This window comes from Rhopalosiphum padi, chromosome 2 (assembly GCF_020882245.1).
Source record: "Rhopalosiphum padi isolate XX-2018 chromosome 2, ASM2088224v1, whole genome shotgun sequence".
In the NCBI taxonomy this organism is placed as follows: Eukaryota; Metazoa; Arthropoda; class Insecta; order Hemiptera; family Aphididae; genus Rhopalosiphum; species Rhopalosiphum padi.
The window spans coordinates 28,602,444-28,609,030 of NC_083598.1; the positions used below are offsets into that span (position 1 = coordinate 28,602,444).

The following is a 6,587-nucleotide window of genomic DNA, read 5'->3' on the forward strand; positions in this document are numbered from 1 at the left end:
TTTCGTTATTTTTTTTATTATTATTGTCATTTAAATATTAAAAATGAATATGTTAATTTTTAATGAATTAATGGAATTGAATCAAGCAGTAAAAATTAATACAAATAATGATTTAAAAAGCTGAATATAATTAAAGTTTTATAATTAAAATACCCCGGAGACCAAAGTCCCGTCTTAATATTTATCAAAAATGAAACGTCCGTAAACTCAATTTTTTAACGGGAATGAAACGGCAGGGACAAAATGTCTGTTTACTAGTTCAGAAGCAGCTTAAGGGGGATGACTAGGAGTCACATACGACATACTCTCCTTAAAACCTAATTTCTAAAAAATTGTATTTTGTTATAATCAAAATAATAAAAAATACATATTAAACCATCGGTTATTTTAGATACGTACAAGTGTGTAAATAGGTCTATACCATGAAGTATAAATAAACTATATAATTAACTATATAAAAATATATACTATTAGTATCATTACAAATATTTGAAATATTATGACTCACACCACCATTCCTTTAACAACCAAGTTAATGGAGCAGCCCCTGAACCAGGTCGTAGGGGATACTGAAAATCAGTGTAGGAAAGGAACGACTAACGAGGAACGGGAAAAAGTTTTTATATATGAGGAACACGAACTAGAATTTCAGTTCCTCATATGAAAAAAAAATGAATGCAGCACGTTATTTTTAATGATAATATTATCTAAAAATTATTTAGTGTTGGTATCACAATCACTTCGTCAGCTACTAATAAATTATTAATACAATATACTATATAGACAATGTTCCATTATATTATATTAATTAATAATTACTATTAAATAATAAAAAATTCTGAGCGAAGGAGTTGTTAATATAACTTAACTCCAATAATTGGAAAAAATCATTTTATTATAATTTTTAATAATTTTATTCTCTTACTTTATCAAAAATTGACAAAATAACTATTCAATGACAATTTAAAGTCAACGCTGAACATTTTTTAAATATTAACAAATACACCAAATTAATTTTAACAAATATCGGAGTTCCCTAAAAATCCTCATTTTTCCTTTACTCTTTGTTAGTTTATTTCATTATGTAGTTTAGCATTGAATATAATTGTAAATGACCAAAAATTAAAAGTTGATATATTCAAAGATCAATCGTATTCAAATTATTTTGTAGAAAAAGTATTGCATTGAAAAATTAGTTAATTATTTTAAGTAATTGAAAAATTGTCCACAAAAAATATCATTCAGATAAAAAAAAAAAATTGAAGGAACAGAAACACTACCGTTCTTTTTAGCAATAGGGACGATGAATGAAAAAGAGTCCCAACACAGCGAACACTGCTAAAATATATTAGATATTTTGTTATTATTATAATTTTATTTACCTATTTATTAACAAATTAAACAAGCAGTCGTGGCCGAGCGGTTAAGGCGTCTGACTAGAAATCAGATTCCCTCTGGGAGCGTAGGTTCGAATCCTACCGACTGCGATTAAATTTTGAATTTCTCTTGAAATTTTATTTACTAAGTCAAGTATTGTTGTATGTATGATTCCCTAATTAATTAATCAGCTTTTAATGTCCATACCTACTCTTAGCGTGTATGCTTATTTATGAGTACCTATTTTTTTTTTTATAAATTGCTTATTTTAAATTAGAATTTAGGTATATTTATTTTTATAAACCCGCTGCGTTAATTACGAGATCAAAAATAATATTTTTCATTAAAAACCATAATAATATAGTGAGATAATTTACAAACATATAAGGATAAAAGTTAGAATTACAATTATCTAAATAAGTATATTATGCAATGTTGAATTCCATCTAATATAGTTGCGGAGCGATGTATAGTGGTAGTGTGCAGAAGTCAAACACAAATCGCACGCTGACTATAATATTTATAATTGGTCAATGGTCATATACTTATATACATAGGCACAAATACTACAATATTGTGAAGCACGCAAAGCCCCTCAAAGTTATAAATTATTCTATACATATAATAATTGGTACACATACACCATATATTTGTGTGAACTCTGCAGTACTTACAAAAATGTATATTATGTATCTGTTGTAGTTTATGAATACTAGTTACTTATTACTTCTGACTTATAAATCAATAAATAATATTTTGTTTCCATTATAATAGCTCATCAAATTATGTGTTTAAAAAATATACAGTCATAAAAATGCGTTGACTTTGTAAGATTTCACAATATTATATTAATTATATTTAAAATTGTCTGTTATAGTATATATTATTAGTTATTATATAATATAATATAATGTGAGCCAACTATATTGCTCTCTATATATATTATTATTATTGCATGGACACATGGTTGTAATATTACAAGAATACAATGGTAGTTATAACAATGTCATACAAAAAAGACGGATCAGATTTTATATATAGGTACTTATTATTATTATATGTAGGTACCCAGCCACCTAGGTTTTATTATTATCATTCAAGTTTACCAATAACAGCTCTAGGCCGACATGCACAGTGGGACCAGTCGAAATTATAATATGATTTATATGCGATTGCTGATTCGCCGCCGCAATTCGATTAACTAGGCCCCAGGTCGGGAATATTCATTGCTACACACATAGGTACATACAATATAATATGTATCTATTGAAATTTGTTTTATAACTAACCGTATTACGCTACATTTAAATGGATTGACGACCTATTCGGGTCGTTAACCCCATCAAAAACGTCTGCAGGTTGGTAGGTACCTACTACTCTGTACATACAAATAACCAGTAGTACCTATTGCCATTTTAGTTTAGGACGATAAAACAATAATATTAATTGTATTTCATTAAATATTAAAGAATACAATTATTAGTCATATTACAAAATCATTATACCTATATACTATTAAAACAAGTTTCACTATACGTGGAAAATGAACATTTAATACAAGGATTAATTTTAATATAATAATCTAATAAGTTAGGTATTAATCAATGTATTTTTTTTATTGAAATAATAAATTTTAAATAATTATATGAAACAACCCGTATACATTTTTACTTATTTGTACAGATTTTCTACGTACATTTAGATTTAAGTAATTTGTATATATATTATTTTCAATAAATATATATAATGACTACACGTCATATTATAACTATATAATATGACTATAAATAGTTTTAATATATTTCTTATAGAATTATAATAGTTACTCAGTTAATAAAATCGTTTAAATAGTTAAAAAGTTTGCATACAATTGTTTAAGTAACCATATTTAATATTGTTGAGTAAACTTAATAATCATTGAAGTCAAGTGAATATATACAATTTATTATATAATTTGTTAGTTCGTGTGGTTTAAATGAGGGGTAATAAGGCAGAATATTGTATGGATTTTCAATCATACCATTAAGAAAATATATCTTCTTATATTTAATTTTATATTAAAGTTCAAAACCTAGTTTGATATGTACTGATAAATGTTGATTTATTATACACTTGTATCATAAATATATAAATGTGTTAGATGTAGAACTAAGGGAAAAAAATCTCTCATCCACTTTATAGTAACATTTATGGAAATGTATAGTACATTCTATTGTTTGATTCAGTATTCACCCACTCACGTATTCTATCACTATCCAAAGCCGCTTTTACCAGAGCCAGCTGCACTTAGAATGAGTCAGATACCAAATATGCCGAACGCTGCGGAGATCAGTGATCAACGACTTGAGTCATACAATTGTAAGGATACAAACGTCTATAAGTCAAGTACATGTACTTAGACCAATTGTATGGGGACGTATAGTAGTAGTAGTTGCAGCACGCTGTCAATATTAAATCGCTGTACCTATATTAAAATACTGCGACAAGAAATTACAATACATATTATAAAATCTCAAACAAAGATTGACTCAAATAAAGTGTAAAAATATAGTACGTGATATTGTTAATTTATTGTCACGACTGTTTCAATTATTATAAATACGTAGCAGCTTATTATTAGTTTTTTAGCCGCTTTTTTTGTCAAAAAGTTCAACGCCCCCGTTATATCTATATGTAAATAATAAATAATGTTGAATGTTTTCAATATCTTGATTATCAACTAATCACTTATCAATTTTGTTTTGTATTTAGACACTATATGAATTATAATATTGATAACGGTGAGTGCAGAAATTAAAAATGCCCAAATATGAACCATAAACAGTATTGGATCTATTGAATTGGCTCTCAAACTCAGGTAATCGATATTTTTACGTATTGTATTAGTTTCTAAGGTTTATGCATTGAGTTCAGAGTTGGTTCCCTTAATTTTTTTTTTACAAACTATTGGTTATCAAAATTATTTGAAAATAAATTCAACCATACATTAAAATAATTTAAAATACAAGTATTCACTGACCTGCACTGTTGTAATGTTATTTAGTTGTATTAGATTGGTTTGTTTTTTAAAATAATTTCAGTGTCCGCTTGAATACCATTACCATTACCAATACACCCATGAAATTGTAAATATTTGAATGCGTAAAATAAAATTAAGAATTATGTATTTTATATATTTATTATATTTTATATATTGTAGCAGACTTACTAAGCAATTTTAAAATTCCTTCTGTGATAAAGAATAAGTTCCCTTTTTCGCATCATTTGTTTGTAAAAATTGTTTACCATCATATGTGTTTGTATCCACTACTTGTAAAATATTACGCACTTCTTGTCTGTTTTTTTCTTTCGTACTAAAGCTTGAGCTTAGAGCATATTGTGTTTGATGTATTTAACATATTGCGTTGCAATTGAATTCGAATGCAACAATTTGGAAGGGAGTTCACATATACTTTCAATAGCTTTTCTTTTCAGTCCATTTCTAATAATTTGGTGTTCAAGTTTGTATACTTCATCTGGATCGTGGTTATGATTAAGATTGAACGATTCTTATACAACATTTTCGTTGTTATAAATTCTCAAATTAGCTTTGCATCCTCGTTTAGTTAATTTGAATTGATTTACAAGTTGACTGCTACAAGAAATTTAACAGACTTTCCTCCATTGCCACGAGCATCATATAGAGGTTATACAGAGTCGTTCCCACAGGCCATCGAAATTTGATGCTCAACGATTTTCCAATTTATGATTGAGTATCCTAATCGATACTTTAAATATTTTGATTGCATTTTATAGAGCATAAAAAATTGAATATTAACCCAGTTTTAGTACTGGACTTTTGGCTTTGGTATTTTTTTTATTTAAAATTAAAATAAATTAAATTCATTTTGGAGAAGCTTATGATAGCTAAATTTAAACATATTTACTATTAAAATAAATTCTCTCTTTTCACTACTAATTTTTTCGACAGAATTCATTTTATATTTAACTACGTAGGTGCGAATTGCAACAAACTTCAATGAACTACGACAAATTGTGACGAATTGCGAGTACTGTGTTTAATGATATCAGTGAAATCTCTTATATGTATATAGGCAGTTAAATGGTATTTCACTAAAAATATTAAAGTCGTGTGCTCTTTCAAATTTTATATTTTGAGAATCATTTGTTGAAAATTATATTAGTAGTCAATTTAATGGTCATGGCCAACAGTTCATTCTATACTTTAAATTCGTCCGTTTTTCTAATAACTTTTAATATAATATATGGTAATAGCTTTGAGTACTTATATTATAATAAGTGATGGATTACTTTTAGAACTGACTTCATTTTGGTTTTTAAGGTATAATACCGCATTATCGAAGTAGATAATAGTAAATATTATGTTCGATTATAATAGTGTATATCAATTTATAATTAACTGAAGCTGATACTTACTTTTAAACTTCGACTGTGTAATTTTTTAAAAATTAAATTATAGTATCTATAACTCTATAAGTATTCGGTATACCGAACTACTACAAAGATTCATTTATATACGTATTATCTAACCATTAATTTTCTATATTTGCTTAATATACTAATTTCCTGGTTTTATAGCTTAGTAATCGAAGTACTTATTTTAGAGTAAATTTGTTTACATTTCTGTACCTAGCTAAAGTTTATAAAATGAACCGATCCTGTACTATAAACTTATATTATTAACAAGTATTTAAAAATAATGCATACAGTTTATGACTTAATGTATTTTATACATTTAAAAAATCTTTTATGAAATATGGTTTTTAATTATTTAAAGTTTTGGTAAAATACGAAATTAGTCATAACTATTACTGGGATAAAAATATAATGGTTGAAAAGAGAAAAGTGAGTTCGAAATGTTTCATGGGAAACTTGACAAACAATATTATTTTGAATATACATACCAACATGGCCATTGGCCACAGATGGGTATACATTATATAGTACACTGTACACGTATGAGTTCTCAAGACGTTTACTTAATATAGTAGAGACTAATTACTATATTAATATTACTAGTGAACAGTGGACTAGATACTGGATCTAATTTTACATATTATAATTTGAAATAAATACTCGAAAATTTGTATAGTACCTACAAAATTAAATTATCTTAGTTATTTATAAAAAAAAAGTATTAGTAGGATTAATCAGATTTTTGTAAATATTTCTGTGGCTCACTAAGATTT

The 6,587-nt window shown here is 26.4% G+C and overlaps 1 non-coding gene across 1 annotated transcript; it reads left to right on the forward strand.

The window, feature by feature from the left end:
- The first annotated feature begins 1,405 nt into the window (after positions 1–1,405).
- On the forward strand, positions 1,406–1,487 carry Trnas-aga (transfer RNA serine (anticodon AGA)). The gene has a single exon. It is a non-coding gene; the product is annotated as a tRNA-Ser (tRNA).
- The last annotated feature ends 5,100 nt before the right edge of the window (positions 1,488–6,587 follow it).